Here is a 20,420-nt window from a genome sequence, read left to right as displayed (position 1 = left end):
GCTTTTATGATCTTTAAGTATGTTCCTTCTATCCCGACTCTCTCAAGGGTTTTTATTAAGAAAGGGTGCTGGATTTTGTCAAAGGCCTTTTCTGCATCGATTGACAGGATCATATGGTTCTTCTCTTTTTTTTTTGTTAATGTGATGTATCACGTTGATTGATTTGCGAATGTTGAACCAGCCCTGCATCCCAGGAATGAATCCCACTTGATCATGGTGGATAATTCTTTTATATGCCGTTGAATTCGATTTGCTAGTATCTTATTGAGAATTTTTGCATCCATATTCATCAGGGATATTGGTCGGTAGTTCTCTTTTTTTACTGGGTCTTTGTCTGGTTTAGGAATCAAAGTAATACTGGTTTCATAGAATGAGTCTGGAAGTTTTCCTTCCTTTTCTATTTCTTGGAATAGCTTGAGAAGGATAGGTATTATCTCTGCTTTAAACGTCTGGTAGAACTCCCCTGGGAAGCCATCTGGTCCTGGACTCTTATTTGTTGGGAGATTTTTGATAACCGATTCAATTTCTTCGCTGGTTATGGGTCTGTTCAAGCTTTCTATTTCCTCCTGATTGAGTTTTGGAAGAGTGTGGGTGTTCAGGAATTTGTCCATTTCTTCCAGGTTGTCCAATTTGTTGGCATATAATTTTTCATAGTATTCCCTGATAATTGTTTGTATCTCTGAGGGATTGGTTGTAATAATTCCATTTTCATTCATGATTTTATCTATTTGGGTCATCTCCCTTTTCTTTTTTTTTTTTTTTTTTTTTAATTTTTTTTTTCAACGTTTATTTATTTTTGGGGGGACAGAGAGAGACAGAGCATGAACGGGGGAGGGGCAGAGAGAGAGGGAGACACAGAATCGGAAACAGGCTCCAGGCTCTGAGCCATCAGCCCAGAGCCCGACGCGGGGCTCGAACTCACGGACCGCGAGATCGTGACCTGGCTGAAGTCGGACGCTTAACCGACTGCGCCACCCAGGCGCCCCTCCCTTTTCTTTTTGAGAAGCCTGGCTAGAGGTTTGTCAATTTTGTTTATTTTTTCAAAAAACCAACTCTTGGTTTCGTTGATCTGCTCTACAGTTTTTTTAGACTCTATACTGTTTTTTCTGCTCTGATCTTTATTATTTCTCTTCTTCTGCTGGGTTTAGGCTGCCTTTGCTGTTCTGCTTCTATTTCCTTTAGGTGTGCTGTTAGATTTTGTATTTGGGATTTTTCTTGTTTCTTGAGATAGGCCTGGATTGCAATGTATTTTCCTCTCAGGACTGCCTTCGCTGCGTCCCAAAGCATTTGGATTGTTGTATTTTCATTTTCGTTTGTTTCCATATATTTTTTAATTTCTTCTCTAATTGCCTGGTTGACCCACTCATTCGTTAGTAGGGTGTTCTTTAACCTCCATGCTTTTGGAGGTTTTCCAGACTTTTTTCTGTGGTTGATTTCAAGCTTCATAGCATTGTGGTCTGAAAGTATGCATGGTATAATTTCAATTCTTGTAAACTTATGAAGGGCTGTTTTGTGACCCAGTATATGATCTATCTTGGAGAATGTTCCATGTGCACTCGAGAAGAAAGTATATTCTGTTGCTTTGGGATGCAGAGTTCTAAATATATCTGTCAAGTCCATCTGATCCAATGTCTCATTCAGGGCCCTTGTTTCTTTATTGATCGTGTGTCTAGATGATCTATCCATTTCTGTAAGTGGGGTGTTAAAGTCCCCTGCAATTACCACATTCTTATCAATAAGGTTGCTTATGTTTATGAGTAGTTGTTTTATATATTTGGGGGCTCCGGTATTTGGCGCATAGACATTTATAATTGTTAGCTCTTCCTGATGGATAGACCCTGTAACTATTATATAATGTCCTTCTTCATCTCTTGTTACAGCCTTTAATTTAAAGTCTAGTTTGTCTGATATAAGTATGGCTACTCCAGCTTTCTTTTGGCTTCCAGTAGCATGATAAATAGCTCTCCATCCCCTCACTCTCAATCTAAAGGTGTCCTCAGGTCTAAAATGAGTCTCTTGTAGACAGCAAATAGATGGGTCTTGTTTTTTGATCCATTCTGATACCCTATGTCTTTTGGTTGGCGCATTTAATCCATTTACATTCAGTGTTATTATAGAAAGATACGGGTTTAGAGTCATTGTGATGTCTGTATGTTTTATGCTTGTAGTGATGTCTCTGGTACTTTGTCTCACAGGGTCCCCCTTAGGATCTCTTGTAGGGCTGGTTTAGTGGTGACAAATTCCTTCAGTTTTTGTTTGTTTGGGAAGACCTTTATCTCTCCTTCTATTCTAAATGACAGACTTGCTGGATAAAGGATTCTCGGATTTTTTCTGTCTAGCACACTGAAAATCTCGTGCCAATTCTTTCTGGCCTGCCAAGTTTCAAAAGAGAGATCAGTCACGAGTCTTATAGGTCTCCCTTTATATGTGAGGGCACGTTTACCCCTTGCTGCTTTCAGAATTTTCTCTTTATCCTTGTATTTTGCCAGTTTCACTATGATATGTCATGCAGAAGATCGATTCAAGTTCCGTCTGAAGGGAGTTCTCTGTGCCTCTTGGATTTCAATGCCTTTTTCCTTCCCCAGTTCAGGGAAGTAGTCAGCTATTATTTCTTCAAGTACCCCTTCAGCACCTTTCCCTCTCTCTTCCTCCTCTGGGATACCAATTATGCGTATATTATTTCTTTTTAGTGTATCACTTAGTTCTCTAATTTTCCCCTCATACTCCTGGATTTTTTTATCTCTCTTTTTCTCAGCTTCCTCTTTTTCCATAACTTTATCTTCTAGTTCACCTATTCTCTCCTCTGCCTCTTCAATCCGAGCCGTGGTGGTTTCCATTTTGTTTTGCATTTCGTTTAAAGCGTTTTTCAGCTCCTCGTGACTGTTCCTTAGTCCCTTGATCTCTGTAGCAAGAGATTCTCTGCTGTCCTGTATACTGTTTTCAAGCCCGGCGATTAATTTTATGACTATTATTCTAAATTCACTTTCTGTTATATTATTTAAATCCTTTTTGATCAGCTCATTAGCTGTTGTTATTTCCTGGAGATTCTTCTGAGGGGAATTCTTCCGCTTGGTCATTTTGGATAGTCCCTGGCGTGGTGAGGACCTGCAGGGCACTTCCCCTGTGCTGTGGTGTATAACTGGAGTTGGTGGGAGGAGTTGCAGTCAGACCTGATGTCTGCCCCCGGCCCACCGCTGGGGCCACAGTCAGACTGGTGTGTGCCTTCTCTTCCCCTCTCCTAGGGGCGGGATTCACCGTGGGGTGGCGTGGCCCGTCTGGGCTACTTGCACACTGCCAGGCTTGTGATGCTGGGGATCTGGCGTAGTAGCTGGGGTGGGTAGGCAAGGTGCACGGGGGCAGGAGGGGCAGGCTTAGCTCGCTTCTCCTTAGGTGATCCACTTCAGGAGGGGCCCTGTGGCAGCGGGAGGGAGTCAGATCCGCTGCCGGCGGTTTGGCTCCGCAGAAGCACAGAGTTTGCGCGGAGCGAGGAAGTTCCCTGGTAGGAACTGGTTCTCTTTGGGATTTTGGCTGGGGGATGGGCGGGGGAGATGGCGCTGGCGAGCGCCTTTGTTCCCCACCAAGCTGAGCTCTGTCGTCCGGGGGCTCAGCAGCTCTCCCTCCCTTTGTCCTCCAGCCTTCCTGCTTTCGGAGCAGAGCTGTTAACTTATGACCTCCCAGACGCTAAGTCGCGCTTGCTGTTGGAACACAGTCCGTTCTGCCCCTCCGCTTTTGCAAGCCAGCCTCCGGGGCTCTGCTTGGCCGGTGAGCCGCCCCTCCGCCCCGGCTCCCTCCCGCCAGTCCGTGGAGCGCGCACCTCCTCGCTGCCCTTCCTACCCTCTTCCGTGGGCCTCTCGTCTGGCTTTGCTCCGGCGACTCCGTTCTGCTAATCCTCTGGCGGTTTTCTGGGTTATTTAGGCAGGTGTAGGTGGAATCTAAGTGATCAGCAGGACGCGCGGTGAGCCCAGCGTCCTCCTACGCCGCCATCTTCCCTCGAATCTGTCCAGTTTTGATAAACCCAATCACTGTCTCAATACCATTTGTTGAAGCAACTATTTTTCCCGTTGGATATTCTTTCCTGCTTGGTGGAAGATTAATTGACCATACTGTTGTGGATTTATATCTGGGTTTTCTCTTCTGTTCTGTTGATCTATGTGTTAGTTTTTGTGGCAGTACCATACTGTTTTGATCACTACAGCTGTAATATAATTTTAAGTCCAGAATTGTGATGTCTCCAGGTTTGCTTTGCCTTTTCGAATTTGTTTTGGCTATTTGGGCTCTTCTTTGGTTCCATACAAATTTTAGGATTGTTCTACCTCTGAAAAATGCTATTGGTATTTCAATGGAGATTATATTAAATGTGTACATTATTTTGGGTAGTGTAGACATTTTAACAAAGTATTTTCTTCCAATCCATGAGCATGGAATGTCTTTCCATTTCTTTGTGTCATCTTCAGTTTCTTTCATCAGTGTTTTATAACTTTCAGAGTACAAGTCTTTTACTTCTGTGTTTAGGTTTATTCCTAGGTATCTTATTGTTTTGGGCACAACTATAAATGGGGTTAATTCCTTAATTTCTCTTTCTGTTGCTTCATTATTGGTGAATAGATATATGAATGATTTCTGCACAATGATTTTGTATTCTGTGACTTTGATGATTTGTATATCAGTGCTAACAATTTTTGTTGGGTCTTTTGGGTTTTCTATAAAAAGTATCATGTCATCTGCAAATAGTGAGGGTTTTACTTCTTCCTTGCTGATTTGCATGCCTTTTATTTCTTTTTGTTGTCTGATTGCTGTGACTAGAACTTCCAGTACTATGTTATATAACAGTGGTGAGAGTGGACTTCCCTGTCTTGTGCCTGACTTTAGAAGAAAATCTTTTTTTCCCCATGAGGATGATATTAGCTGTGGGATTTTTCATATATGACCTTTATTATGTTGAAGTATATTCCCCCTCAACCTACTTTGTTGAAGATTTTTATCATGGATATTGTCTTTCTTGAATGCTTTTTCTGCATATTTTGAAATGATCATGTTTCTTAGTGTTTTCTTTATTAACGTGGTGTATCACATTGATTGACTTGCAAATATTGAACACCTCTTGCAACCCAGGAATAAATCCTACTTGATTGTGGTGAATGATTTTTTTAATGTATTGTTGGATTTGGTGTACTAGCATTTTATTGAGAATTTTTGCATCCATATTTATCAGGGATATTGGGCTGTAGTTGTCTTTTTTAGTGGAGTCTTTCTGATTTGGGTCTCAAGATAATGCTAGCCTCACAGAATGAATTTGGAAGTTTTCCTTCCTTTTCTATTTTTTTTTTTTTTTTGAATAGTTTGAGAAGAGTAGGTATTAACTCTTGAAATGTTTGGCAGAATTCACCTATGAAGCCATCTGGCTCTGGATTTTTGGTCATTGGGAGGTTTTTGATTACTGGTTCAATTTTTGCTTCTTACCTTTCTGTTTAAGTTTTCTATTTCTTCCTGTTTCAGTTAGTATTTATATGTTTCTAGGATTTTATCCATTTCTTCTAGGTCTTCCAACATGTTGGAATATATTTTGTCATAATACTCTTTCATATTCATAAGATTGTATTTTTGTGGTGTTGGTTCTTATTTCTCCTCTTTCATTTGTGTTTTTATTTATTTGTGTCTTTTCTCTTTTTGATAAGTCATGCTAGGGGTTTATCAATTTTTTTGATTTTTTTTTTCAGAGAACCAGTTCATGGTTTCTTGGATCTGTTCTATTATGTTTTTTAAGTTTCTGTATCATTTATTTCTGCTCTAATATTTATTATTGTCTTCCTTCTACTGGCGTTGGGCTTTGTTGTTGCTTTTTCAGCTCCTTTGGGTGTAAGGTTAGATTATTTGAGATTTTTCTTGCTTTTTGAAGTAGCCCTGTATTGCTATATACTTGGTTCTTAGTCCTGCTTTTCCTTCATCCCAGAGGTTTTGGACTGTGTGTTTTAATTTCCACTTGTCTCTCTGTATTTTTTAATTTTCTTTTTGATTTCTTGGTTGACCTATTCATTGTTCAGTAGCATGTTGTTTAACCTCCATGTATTTGGGTTCTTTCCAGATTTTTTTCTTAAAGTTGATTTCTAGTTGCATAGCATTGTGGTCAGAAAATATGCATGTTATACGACTTCAATCTTTTTGAATTTGTTGAGACTTGTTTTTGGCCCTACCATGTGATCTAATATGGAGAATGTTCCATGTGCACTTGAAAAGAGTGTGTATTCTGCTGGTTTAGGTAGGAATGCTCTGAATATATTTGTTAGATCAATCTGTTCCAGTGTGTCATTCAAAGCCAATGTTTCCTTGTTGATTTTGTTGGGATGAACTATCCAGTGATTTTAGTGGGCTATTGTAGTCCACTACTATTATTGTATTAGTATTGATTACTTCCTTTATATTTGTTATTAGCTGCTTTATGTATTTGGGTGCTTTTGTGTTGGGTGCATAAATATTTACAATTGGTATATTATCTTGTTGGATTGTTCCCCTTATGATTACATACTGTTCTTCTTTGTGTCCCGTTACAGTCTTTTTTTAAAGTCAGTTTTGTGAATATAAGTATTGCTACCCTGGCTTTCTTTTACTTTCTATTTCTATTTTACTATCCCTTAACTTTCAATCTACCTTTGTCTTTAACTCTGAAATGAGTCTCTTGGAGGCAGCATATAGATGGGTCTTGCTTATTTATCCATTCTGTCACCCTGTGTCTTTTGATGGAACATTTAGTCCATTTACATTCAAAGTAATTATTGACAGGTATTACTGCCATTTTGTTAACTGTTTAATGGTTGTTTTTGTAGTTCTTCCCTGTTCGTTTCTTGCCTTGCTTTTTCTTTGATGGTTTGCTGACTTCCTTTAGTGATAAAGATTCCTTTCTCTTTGTTTTTGCTGGCTTTTGATTTGTGGTTACCATTAGGTTTATATATAACATCTTATGCATATAGCATAATGAGCATGATAGCTCTCAAAACTATCCCAGAAATTTTACTTCTAAATGTATGTATGAAACCCCAAGTATTTGGAAATTAAATAACATTCTAAGTAATCTATTGTCAAAGTAGAAATCACACACACAAAGCATCCGACTCTTGATTTTGGCTCAGGTCATGATCTGTGGTTCGTGAGCTCGAGCCCTGCATAGGGCTGTGCTCTGACAACATAGAGTCTGCTTGGGATTCTCCCTCTCCCCCTCCCCTGCTTGACTCTAATTATTTCTCTATCAAAATAAAAAATGAAAATAAAAAAAGGGCTCCCGCTTTCAAGAGGCTTAAATTCTAGTCCCACAGCAGTGCCAGCAATGTGTTGGGGCAGACATCTAGTCAGACTGCAGGACCCGCCCAACAATGCAAGCTTCTCAGAAGGCACCTCAGGTAAAGTACCCTGCAGTCAGTGCTACTTCATCTCTGGCAAACACCTGGTCTGACAACTCAAGCCCAGTGTGGTCCCAGAGTGGCCCACAACAAGGGGATCAAACTCTGCCCACAAAAAGCAGAGAGCCATTTAAGACTAATGGTCTAAAAGCAGAAGTGGCTCAGCCACAAGTTTAGGGTGCACACAACACACAGAGGAGACATTCCTGAGGTGCCAGGTTTGTGTGATTAGGGTACACTTCACTGCAGGCCAGCACAGGACTTCCTCTTCATAAGGCCACTGCCTCCAAGAAAAGGACACTTAGCTAACTTTCCTAACACATAAAAATAGACACAGGGTTAGTCAAAATGAGGGGAGAGAACAGTATGTCCCAAATGAAAGAACAGGACAAAATCACAGCAAGAGAGCTAAACAAAATGGAGATAAGGAATATGCCTGATAGAGAATTTAAAGAAATGGTCATAAAGATATTCACTGGACTTGAGAAAAGAGTGGAATACCTCAATGCGACCCTCAAAAAAGAGAAAACAAAACAAAATAACCAATCCGAGATGAAGTACTCCATAATGGCAATTAAAAATGTAGGGAATACATAGTAGAATAAAGGGAGAAGAACACATCAGTCACTCGGAGGACAGAGTAATGTAAAGAAATCAAACTGAAAAGGAAGAGAAAAAATAAAAACTCAAAAAATAAAAATTGAGAACTCGGGGACACCATCTAGTGTAATAACATTTGCATTGTAGGGATACCAGAAGGAGAAAAGAGAGAAAATGGGGCAGAAAATTTGTATGAAGAAATAATAACCAAAAACTTCCAGAATCTGGGGAAATAAACAGAATTCCAGATCTAGGAGGCCGAGAGATGCCCTGACAAAATCAACCAAAGGAGGTCCATACCAGGACACATAGTGATAAGGAGAATTTCAAACACATCACGAAGAAAGAGTTACATTCAAGGAAAACCCCATAGAGCTATCAACTGGTTCAGTCAAAAGTTTGAAGGCCAGAAGAGATCTGTATGATAAACTCATACCGCTTAAAGAAAAACAAAAACAAAAAACAAACAAACAAAAACCTGGGAACCCAGAATACTTTATCCAGCAAGGCTATCATTCAAAATAGGAGAGAGAAAGAGTTTTCCAGACAAACAAAATTAAAGAAATTCATCAGCGCTAAACCAGCCCTCGAAGACAGTGCAGAGCCCAATGCAAGGTTGAATCTCATGGACTGTGAGATCATGGCCTGAGTTGAAATAAAGAGTTGGATGCTTAACTGACTGAGCCACCCAGACACCCATGGAGGTGTTTCTTTTTTGACAATGTGTAACCAATGTATAATACAATACTTAATACACAGTAGGTATTTAATAAACATTTGTCAAATGAATTAATGAGCATTGTATCAATATAAGAACTTTTGTCCATCAAAAAAATTTAGTAAAACTTCTCTCGATTTGTCAATTGTGTCTCTGTTGTAATATTGCCCAAGTATTTATCTACTCATATACTTACATAATATGCATGTACACATAGATAAGTCACACATATATTTTAAGTATTAGAGAACTTTAATTTTCTTTGATGAAATACATAATGAGATTATTTTAATAATATGTAATATTGCTTGAATATCAGTATTATTGATTTATTGGGTTTGTGTGTATTTTTGTTTTTTACCATTATAGTCTTCCAGTATTTGAATCAATATAGCCTATAAAAGTGAAGGATGAAAGTAACCAAAGGGTCAGCAAACCACCGTTTGAGAACTTTAAAGTTCATCTTTTAAAAACCACATTTCAAAGAATCTATGTGAAAGCAATACGCATAGTTTTTCTATTCTTTCAGTCTTATAATTAAACATTCTTCAATGGTCCTTTTGATGAGTTATAGAATAGGTTATTCCTGCCTTCAATAAACTCAGCAGTTTTTGAAAACAAAATTTTATCTGATGTTTTATCTTATATAAATTGTAAATTTATAAATATAAAAAATATAAATTGTACAATAAAATGTATTGTAGCTTTATGACTTTATTTTCACCTCTTCCTCTTCCATAATCCTCATATAAAATCTGTGTAATATAGTAGTTATGAAATGTGATATTGCTACAATTGTCATTTTTGGTGGCAACTTGTCCTAATTAGTTGGACATCATGATTGATGTTTGCAAATATTCCAGTGAATAAGAGAAAACCAGTGTAGTGTAGTGTAGTGTAGAAGCTGTGTCTCATCTTTATTTGTATCCCTTGTAGTGATTACTACATTCTTACACTGAATGGAAATTTAATGAAAACATAATGGATGGTTATAACTGTTCCCTATTATTGAAATACTCTTGACTTGTCACTTGCCAAAACATTCTCTTTCTTCAAGATATTTTTCATAGGTTTATTAATTTTAATTTACCATGGTTTTTAAAAATACATATTTCAGATGAAATATATGATACTAAATTTTACTAACTTTATTCATCGTATATATTGGTTCTTCTTCTGTTTCATCTGTGAATACTAATAGGAGTAGCTCTGAAAGTGAATTTCCAAGTTGTGTAATTATGCTGGAAATAATATCAGGATTATGTGATCTGTAAAATACCAAAATATTTCAAGCATATTCAATGCTTCAATAGTGAAGCAAAATTCATGAGAAGTCTTTACTGTGTAAGAATCTACTCCTATATGAACAAAAATGTGCTTACAAGTATATTTATAAAATTTGTTCTTTGACAATAAATCTTATTCAATCAATAAATTTTGATATTAAAAAAAAAACGCATCTCTTAATTTCCCAAAATCTCTATCAAACTGCTTCTGTCCTAGAGATGTTTCCCTGCATACTTACTTTTCTTTTATACAAATTGAGAAAGGAAATGGATGTAGAGAACCAATCAGTAAATTGTGAAACCTAATTGAATCTCTTTTTAAAGTTTTGGTAAGATTTGGACAGTTTATGTTTGTGTTTCTTGCATTTTTGTTTTCTACACTGACATAATTGAGAGTTGAATGTCCTTGCTTAATGTATAGCTAGAAAGCATGTTTTGTAATTTTCCACAAATAAATGTTAGCTGTAGGCATTTTGTGCATGCCCTAAATCAGGCTGAGGAAATTCTCTTCTATACCTAATTTGCTAATAAATTCTACCATGAATAGATTTTGAATTTAGCAAATGCTTTTTTGTACCTGTTGAAATGATTATGTCTTTGTTTTGTTTTTTATGTTTTTGTTTTTGTTTTCATACTGGTAATATGGCAAATTAAAAGATTGGATTTTTTAAGTATTTTTTAAAAATATTTATTTTTGAGACAGAGATGAGAAGGCAAGCAGGGAAGAGGCAGACAGAAGTAAGACAGAGCAGGTTCTGTGCCATCAGCCCAGAGCCCAACATGAGGCTCGAACTCACAAACTGTGAGATCATGACCTGAGCTGAAATCAAGAGTCAGACGTTTTAATCGACTCAGCCACCCAGGTGCCCCCTAGATGTGATTTTTTAATGTTTTAGCAACCTTGCATTCCTACAGTAAACCTACACTGGTTATAGATGCTTATCCTTTTTTTATATTTTTGAATTATATTTGGTCATCTTCTGTTAGGGAGTTTTGTTTCTGTGTCCATGAGATATACTACTCTGTATAATATCCACTTTGTTAATATCCACTTCTATTTTTGCAGTCAGTATGATATTGGCCTCAGAATATGAATTGAAAAAAAATTCAATCTCCTTTGTTTCTTCAAAGAGTTTGAGTAGAATTGATACTTGTCCTTCTTTAAAAGTTTGATAAAATTTACCAGTGAAATCATCTGGAGCTAGAGAATTATTTGTGAAATGTTTTTAATTACAAATTACTTTTTAATGTTCTGTGTTGTCAAGTTTATTCAAATAGTTTTTTTTCAAAACTTAATTTTTATTATTTTAATGTCTGTAACATTGTGATGTCTCTAGTTTGTTCTGAAGTGAGCGATTCTGTCTCTCCTCTTTACCTGATCATCCTTGCTAGTTATTTATCAATCTATTCATCTTTTCCAAACAACTTTAAGTTTTATGTATTTTCTTTAATATTTCTCTATTTTTATTTCATTGTTTTCTGTTCTTAAATTATTTCCTTCCTTATTCTTATTTTGAGTTTAATTTGCTCTTGTATCTCTGCATTGGGAAAAATAGATATTTATATTTATGTATTTTTATTTCCTTTTAAATATAATCTTTCACAGTTACAAATTTTCCTGTAAGTACTATATGTATTCTGAAAGCTTTTATGTTGTCTACTTATCATCATTCAGTTAAACATACTAGATTTTTGTGTTTGTGATCTCTACTTTTATAGTAGATTACTTAGAATGTGTGATTTAATTTCCAAATACTTGGAGTTTCCCACATACTGTTAGAAGTAAAACTTCTGGGATAATTTTGAGAGCATTTTTACCCATATTATAATCTTATGGTAAAAGGGATTCAGTGCTCCATGGTGTGTTATTGATTACATTTTGTTGTTGCAAGCCCACTCTCCCTTAGGCCAAATTGTAAATGAAATTAACACAGTAGTTACAACAACCGAACTTTTGGAGTGATCTCTTTTTCTTCTTCTGTTCACTTCTAAATTTCTCTTGTTGTCTCTCTTAGCTTAATTTCTCCAAACACAATCTTAGGAATGCATCCGGAAATAAGCCTACTAGTTGACTAGGTATTTACATTGACCTGCTCCTGCCTGCTAAAAGGAAGTAACTTTCCCCTGTTCCAGTTTGAAAAGTACCCAAATTCTGATTGATGTGGCTTGGGTCATTCTAACTGCCTTTGTATGGGGTATGTGTATACAAAACTGTAGCTTTAATTTGAGTAACAGAGCTACTGGGACAAATTTGGCTGGTGATACTCTGCTTGTTGTAGACCTTTCCTGGGAAGTAGGGGTCATTTTGTACTGGACAACTACCACATTATCCATCCATCGCTGTAGATAGAATGTTAGTGTGTTTTAAAAATTTAAGTTCAATTACAGAGACTCAAAAACTATCCATGAATCAAAGTTCATGTCATAATTATTTTAATTAAGCAAAAGAAAGATGCACATATTTTATTCACTGACATTTTAGACAACATTTTACAGCTTTGTCCTCTAGCAAATCTCCTTACTTTGTGACAACCTGACCTAGATTTTTGCCTTTCTCTGAGTTCAACTCAATATTTCCACCCATTATTCTCCATCAGTAATGTGTCATTAATCTCCATCATGACGAGTTTGAGTAAGTATTTCTTTATCCCAGAATTGTATGTATAGTGTTTCTGAGTCTATTTTCTTGGCAAGATTTTGCATTCTGCATTTGTTCATTTCTTTGAATTCCTAGTAACCTCCTTTACATACCCTTTACTGTGGATCATTTAAAAAATAGTCATAAACACCATTCACATTCCTGATTTGTTTCCTTACGGGAGTTAGAGTGTTGATGAGCTTACTTTTATTCCTCTTTCAGTAATTTATCTCTGTCTTCATATTTGCTTCACAAATTATATCGATTTCAATTCCTGTGCCATTTGTTTTCATTACCTATGCTGATTCTAAAAGTTCTCCATCAACAAGACGACATCTGGTGTATAAAACGCTCTTTATTCTTACTGTTTTAAAATTATACTGTTTTCATTGGTCAGTTATCTATTTTAGTTGGTAAGACACCATATTATATGTAGTTAGTATATACATTTTTATTTAGTGAATGTGGATACTAATCAGATTTCTCTTTTACATTAGGTTATGATAGAGTTCTCTTCCTGTTCTTACACATTTTAGCACTTTTGAAACTGCCTATCATTTCTTCCCCTATGGCTGACACGCAAAAGATGTCTCACACTATGTCATTGGATATAGTTTTTACCAAGTTTGTAGGTTTATATTATAACCAAGCTTTAAATCTGTTGTTTTCTTTGAGTTTAATTACATGCTAAAAGGAATCACTAACCAGAAGAGAACCGTGTATATTGAAACACCAGTGACAAGAGAATAATAATATACTACCAAAACCAAAACGTAAAGAATATTATATTAGCAGAGTACCTCAAAAGCACATGGCTGGAAGACTTGATCAAAATAATAAATATATCCTGCAAGGAACCTCATTTCAGCTTTAAAATCAAAATGCTTCTCTCAGGTCTTCCTGTTTGATAAATTGGTTTTGTTGTGGAATTTTTGCTCTAAGTAGAATTTCTTGAGTTAAAGAAAGTCTGTCCTTTTGCTCTTTTATCTGGTGCTGTCATTTTGCTCTTTTAGAAAGTATCGTTTTTAGACTTATGGTCCACACACATATCAACAGCCTTTTTTTCTCTGGATTGTGGGTCATATCCATGCTAACTGCAGATTGATGAGCATTTCTTTAAGCTAAGTATTTAATTTGGACTTGAGGTTCTGACTCTAAAACATCTTCCATGGTCAGTCACCTGAATATGCTTACGATTTGGTTTCCTTCTGGGACTCTAATGACTCTTCCTTACATATAGATCATCTTTACACTTGATGAAACATTAACTGACATTTGGGAGGACAGTTTTCTTTCTATGATTGCTTCATGTGAGCGTTATGTTTTGCAATCTAAAGAGTTAGATATGTGTATATTTGTAGAGTATATGACTTTAGTGAAAATATTCAGAAATGTATATTTTGTTCTTACCTACTTAACCACTGTGCTTGCTATCTTTCTGTATTGTTATGGGCAAATATGTGGATACAACTGGGATAATTATAATTTCTAAATCTGAAATTAATGAGTTTATTAGAAGTTTCTATTAACATGAATTTTGAATTACAGTAGAGCTTGCTTAAATGTAATTACGATCTTTTAATGACTTCCAATTGATTTTTGTTATGGCTACTACAAGCAGAGAGCACCTAATTAATTTTCCTAAATAAGTAAAATCGAGCATTACCAGTGTCAGAATACCACAGTGTTCTGAGGCAGTGAATTGAGAAATATTTGTAGGAGCAAAAGCAAAGAATCCGTATATTTCAGAAATACAGGAGACTTTAGAGCTCATCCAACAGAATCCTTTTATTTCACGAATAGATTGAAATGTTGCGAGTTTACATGATTTGTCTGTAGACATAATCATGAAACGATGAGCAATAAAATCTAGCCCTTCAAATCCTTTCCACTGCAGTCTGCTCTTCATGACCATATATCTGGAAGTACTGTTTGACTCAAGGAGCTTGTCTAAAAAGTTAGTAACTGACTTACCACTTTCTCTTGTTTTTCCATACCATGCATCGTGGTGAACAGATGAGTGGACTATTGTGTCATCACTAACAAATCCAGGTGAGACTAGAGTTGTGTTTCAGGCTTTTGTACCTCATGGTTTATTAACAATGCATTGCACACTAAGTACAGAATTGATTCTAGGTGTGATATTTTCCAAGTAATTTAAATCTCCTCCATACCTTAGCTTGAAAAGTAGTTAGTGGTGTGAGGTAATCTAAAATGTTTTTTAAATACCATATCAGCATTTAACTGAATAACTTTTTATTTGTGTGATCTGGGAATCCACAGGTCACAATATCTTGTCTTGAATGATATTTCAAAATAATATCACAAATATTGACTGCCATATACATTCTTCACAAGGATGAACCTTCTAGTGGTGCTAGAAATGCTAATTATCTGGCTCCAACATACATCTACTAATAAGCAATCTGTGTTTTAACAAGGCCTCTTGGTGATTCCTGTGCACCCTAAAGTTTGAGAACCTCTGTTTGAAATTATGAAAATACAGTAAATGACTTCTAATGGAAAATTGTTCACAGGTAATGAAAATTTTCATTCTGCTAATAAATGAAACAGATGAGAAATATTCTCGAGTAGATATTTGGAATTTGAGTTTCAACATGTTTTAAGCTGTATGATCTGCACCACACTGTATCTCAGATTAGGAAAAAAAAAATCACAAGATGGCATATGCAGAATTGGTAATGCAGTTTTGAGTATCCAAACGGTTATATTATTAGATACGATTGTTTTAAATATCTCTAGCCCAGGAAAACTGATGTACCTCTCGAATCCAGTACCAATGGAAACCCCGAGGTGTCTACCTTACCCCAAACCAAATCCTCACTAAACAGAACAGATCTATTACCGTATCCAGTACCCACTATCATGTAGCATATTTAAGATAAGCAATAAAATTACGTAAATGTTTCAATAAACCCATTCCTTGCTTGGTTTTCATATGATAAACTGGACATATTCTATTACCCTTGAAGAGTCACAGTGTATATTTCACATGTAAAGTCTCTAAAATGGCATAGTACAGAAGCCTGATTAATTTTGTTTAAGCCCAAATGTATCAAATTACTTTATTATGGATAGCTTTCCTCAAGTCATACATTTAAACATTTCATGAAACTAGTATTTTTTAAAAGTGTTGATCTAAACATTAAAAGCTGTGTAATCATAAAGTTACAGTGTCGTCTTTGTAGGACCTAGTGGTATATGTAAAAGATGTTTAACCAAGAACAAAAATTTTCCACTGAGGGGTGCCTGGGTGGCTCTGTCGGTTAAGCATCCCACTTTGTCTCAGGTCATGATCTCACGGTCCGTGAGTTTGAGCCCCACATCAGGCTCTGTGCTCACAGCTCAGAGCCTGGAGCCTGCTTCGGATTCTGTGTCTCCTCCGTCTTTGCCTCTGTCTCTCTCAAAAATAAATAAAGAATAAAAAAAAAAATCTTTCAAAAAATTCTCCACTGAAAATATTCCTTTGGTAAAAGAATAAGTATAGTTTCATTTCACAAGAAGTAGTATTGCATAGTGTCTAATGGCCTGGATTACTCTCTCAGTTCCCGCCCTCATCACCTAGGTAACCTTGTGCATAATAATCACTATCTCTGTGCTTCAGCCACTTAAACTATGAAATGGGAATAATATCAATACCTTACTCATAAGGTTGTTGTGAATCTTCAAAGTTTCTAGCACTGAGTAACACAACTCCTAACACACACTAGGAATAAATACATATGTACTATTATCATGATTGGCTTAACTGAATATATTTACAGATCTTCAGGCCCTCATATTGTAGGAAAATTTCTTTTGGTAAACTGGTAGCTATATATTTAAAATTTTAATATTTAGCACTTCGTTGAGGAGAGAAAAATATGATAAAATCTTTTATTTTGGTTTACATATATGGAAATAAAGATGTATTCTATCCTTATTGAAGTTCTAATAAAGCAATGCATTTTATTACTTGCTAATGCAGACTATTATAATACTAACATTAAGAAAAAAATTAAATAAAAAATCCCCAGATGATAAATTACTGAGAATACAGTAACCTGATGCTAGGCACTGAATTTAGTAAAAGAATAAATTACCATATACTCACTGTGGTATTAAGAACTAAAATGAATAAACTCTATGTGTCTACTATATTACTAATTAAAAGACCTCTCTTATAGGGAGATGCAGAACTCCAAAATGCAACTTGAATATCACTACATCCTGTATAACAAATAAAAACACAATTTTGGCATTTCAGGAGCTTCCTGCCACTCAATTAGATTTAGAAGAGTCTCTGCTATAGATAGAAAGATCGATTTTTCTGTTTCCTGGACATTAAAATACATTGAAAGAAAGATAGTTTCTTTAAGTTAAATAAAATATGTACAGCCATATTCTACTTGGATAATATTTGATTTCATGAAGCTATTTTTAAATGTAAGATATATAATGTATATCATGCATATGAATGTATGGAGTAACATGCACCAGGTATCATTCATACCCATTTCTGTGAATGATGGAATTTTAGATGTCGTATTTTTGGTTTTTGCTTATGTTTTTTTATTATACTGAAAATGTGTTCTTTTGTAAAACAACATAAAACACTCTTTACAACTTAAAAAACTACCTAGGCACAAAGTCAATTATCATCTCATCTCTCAAGACTTTCCTATCTTCCTGAAACAACACAGTTGATTTGAACTTTGAAACCATGGAGCACTTTATGTTATTTTCTTAGGACCAATCAAATGTTTGGAATACAATACATTACAGTTACTCACATGATTCATAAGCTTCTTGAGAAAAAAAGTTGTACTTTCCCAGCCTTGAATGACAGTTGATACCCTGTTTCAAATATAATTGGTATTCAATAAATATTTGATGAATTATTTGAAAAAGCTTATTGACTCAATAACCTAGTTATAAGCCTAGATAGTACTTTTGTAGTTATCACAAAACAAACTGCCGACATTTTGTAGGGACTTTTTGTTGGCTTAAATTAAAGGCTTCAAGTCAGTGATTTAAGTAAAAGATTCAACAAGGTTAATTGCTTTAGTAATGTTTGGGGTATGTGAAGAACTAACTATAAAGGGCTGGAAATTGTCCCAGAAATGTGCGCTCTCTCTGGCAATGGCCCTGCTGAGCAGACACATGACGTGTCCAATATGGCTTTAGCCAAATAATAGCAAGCTCAGCCCTTCTAGAAGGCTTCAGATATCTTACGGTAAAATCCAATATAGTAATTTTAAATTATATAGTAGAATGCAAGTGGAATGTGTTTAACTATGGCTCTGTATTAACGCTATAAGTCACTTGACCTCCCCCTTCTTTTTGCAGACAGTATGGGAGTCTGATTAACTGATTTTGGTTCCTTCCAGCTTTAAGTGTCTATGCTTTTTCTTTTCATGATTTGAATGTCTACTACAACTGATAAATGAATTCAGTAAGGTTGCAGGATACGAAATCAATATAGAGAAATCCGTTGCATTTCTATACACTAATAATGAAGTAGCAGAATGAGAAGGAAAATAATCCCATTACAGTTGTGCCAAAAATAATAAAATACCTAGGAATAAACTTATCCTAAGACCTGTAGTCGAAAAACTATAAAACAGTGATGATAGAAATTGAAGATGACACAAACAAATGGAAAGATATTCCATGCTCATGGCCTGAGAGAACAAATATTGTTAAAATGTCCCTACTGCCCAAAGCAATCTACAGATTTAATGCAATCCTTATCAAAATACCAACAGAATTTTTCACAGAATCAGAACAAGTAATCTCAAAATTTGTGTGGAACCACAAAAGACCCCGAATATACAAAACAGTCTTAAAAATATGACTGAACCTGGAGGTATCATAATGTCAGGTATCAAGGTAATACAAAGCTTTAGTTATCAAAACAGTATGGTACTGGCTCAGAAGGAAACACATAGATCAATAGAGCAGAAAAGAGAGCCCAGAAAAAACCCCACAATTACATGGTCAATCTCTGATGAGGGAGGCAAAAATAAGCAATGGGAAAAAGACATTCTTTTCAACAAATAATATTGGGAAAACTAGACAGCTATATGCAAAAGAATGAAAGTGTACAAAATTCTCATACCATACACAAGAATAAACTCAAAAATGGACTAAAGACCTAAATGTGAGACATGAAACCGTAAAAATCCAAGAAGAGAGCAGAGGCAGTCCTGTCTCTGATATCGGCAGTCACTTTTTAAATATGTGTCCTAAGGCAAGGGAAACAAAAGCAAAAATAAACTATTGGGGCTACATCAAAATAGAAAGTTTCTGCACAGCAAAGGAAATAGTCTACAAAACTAAAACACAGCCTACAGAATGGGAGAAGATATTTGCAAATGACATATCTGATAAACGGTTAGTATGCAAAATACTTACAGAGGTTATACAACTCAACACCAAAACACCCAAATATCCAGTTTAAGAAACGGCCAGAGGACATGAACAGACATTTCTTCAAAGAGACGTACACATGGTCAACTGACACATGAAAAGGTGCTCAACATCATTCGTCATCAGGGAAATGCCAATCTAATCCACAACAGATATCATCTCACACATGTCAGAATGGCTAAAATGAAAAACACAAGAGACAAGTGTTGACAAGGATGTGGAAAAAAAGGAACTATTGTGCACTGTTGGTGGTAGTGAAAACAGGTGTGGCCACTGTAGAAAACAGTATGGGGGTTTCTCAAAAAATTAAACATAGAGTTCTATACACTCTGGGAATTATACTACTGGATATTTGCCCAGAGAATATGAAAACACTAATTTGAAAAGACACGCACTCCTGTGTTTACTGCAGCATCGTTTACAACAGCCAAACTGTGGAAGCAACCCAAGTGTCCTTTCATAGATTAATGGATAAACAATGTGTGGTGTACGGGGGGCCTGAGTGGCTCAGTTGGTTCAGTGTCTTACTACAGCTCAGGTCATGATCTCATGGTTTGTGAGTTCGAGCCCTGCATCAGGCTCTGTGCTGACAGCTGAGAGCCTGGAGCCTCCTTCAGATTCTGTGTCTCCCTTTCTCTCTTCCCCGCCCCTGCTCACAGTCTGTCTCTGCCAAAAATAAACATTTAAAAAATTAAAAAAGAAAACAAGAATATGTGGTGTATGTATACAATTAAATATTAGCCATAAAAAAGAATGAAATCTTACCAGCAATAACATGGATGGATCTAGAGGGTATAATCCTAAGCGAAAAAAGAAAAAATCACCATATGATTTCACTAATATGTAATACTGAAGAAACAAATGAACAGAGAAAAAGAGATAAACCAAGAAACATGCTCTTAACTACAGAGAACCAACTAATGATCACCAGAGAGGAGTGGATCGGGGAAGGAATGGAATAGTTGAAGGGGATAAGAGTTTATTTAAGGTGATGAACGCTGAGTAATGTATAGAATTGTTGAGTCACTACCTTGTACACCTGAAAGTAACATAACACTGTATGTTAACTATACTAGAAACAAAATAAAAAGAATGGTTAGTATTTCTGTATTTTGCAAAGCATTAGTCACCATTCCACATATTTGACTGGTAGGGTTTGGGTGTATACTGAGTTTTCCTTCTGAAGCTAGTGTCAAGGCTGTGAATTACGGGTCAGATTAATTTATGCATGTGTAGCCTTCCCTGAGTTTTTGCTTGGGATAATATGACATTAAAGCCAAGAATTATCCTATTCATTGGAAAGATACTTGTAAGCTGGAATGCCACTACAAAAAAATTTCAGAAGTTTGAGGACA

The 20,420-nt window shown here is 35.9% G+C and overlaps 1 long non-coding RNA gene across 2 annotated transcripts in view; it reads left to right on the top strand.

Annotated features, from left to right (window-relative positions):
- LOC123584705 overlaps positions 1-20,420 on the top strand; it is a 115,546-nt gene that overhangs the window by 74,077 nt on the left and 21,049 nt on the right. For both annotated transcript variants that reach the window (XR_006705661.1, XR_006705655.1), the window contains exon 3: positions 14,650-14,685. This is a non-coding gene — a long non-coding RNA (uncharacterized LOC123584705). The remainder of the gene's footprint in view (positions 1-14,649; positions 14,686-20,420) is intronic.

Source organism: Leopardus geoffroyi, chromosome B1 (genome assembly GCF_018350155.1).
Source record: "Leopardus geoffroyi isolate Oge1 chromosome B1, O.geoffroyi_Oge1_pat1.0, whole genome shotgun sequence".
Lineage (NCBI taxonomy): Eukaryota > Metazoa > Chordata > Mammalia > Carnivora > Felidae > Leopardus > Leopardus geoffroyi.
The sequence above is the reverse complement of the archived record's forward strand: the minus strand, read 5'-3'. Positions and strand labels throughout refer to the sequence as shown.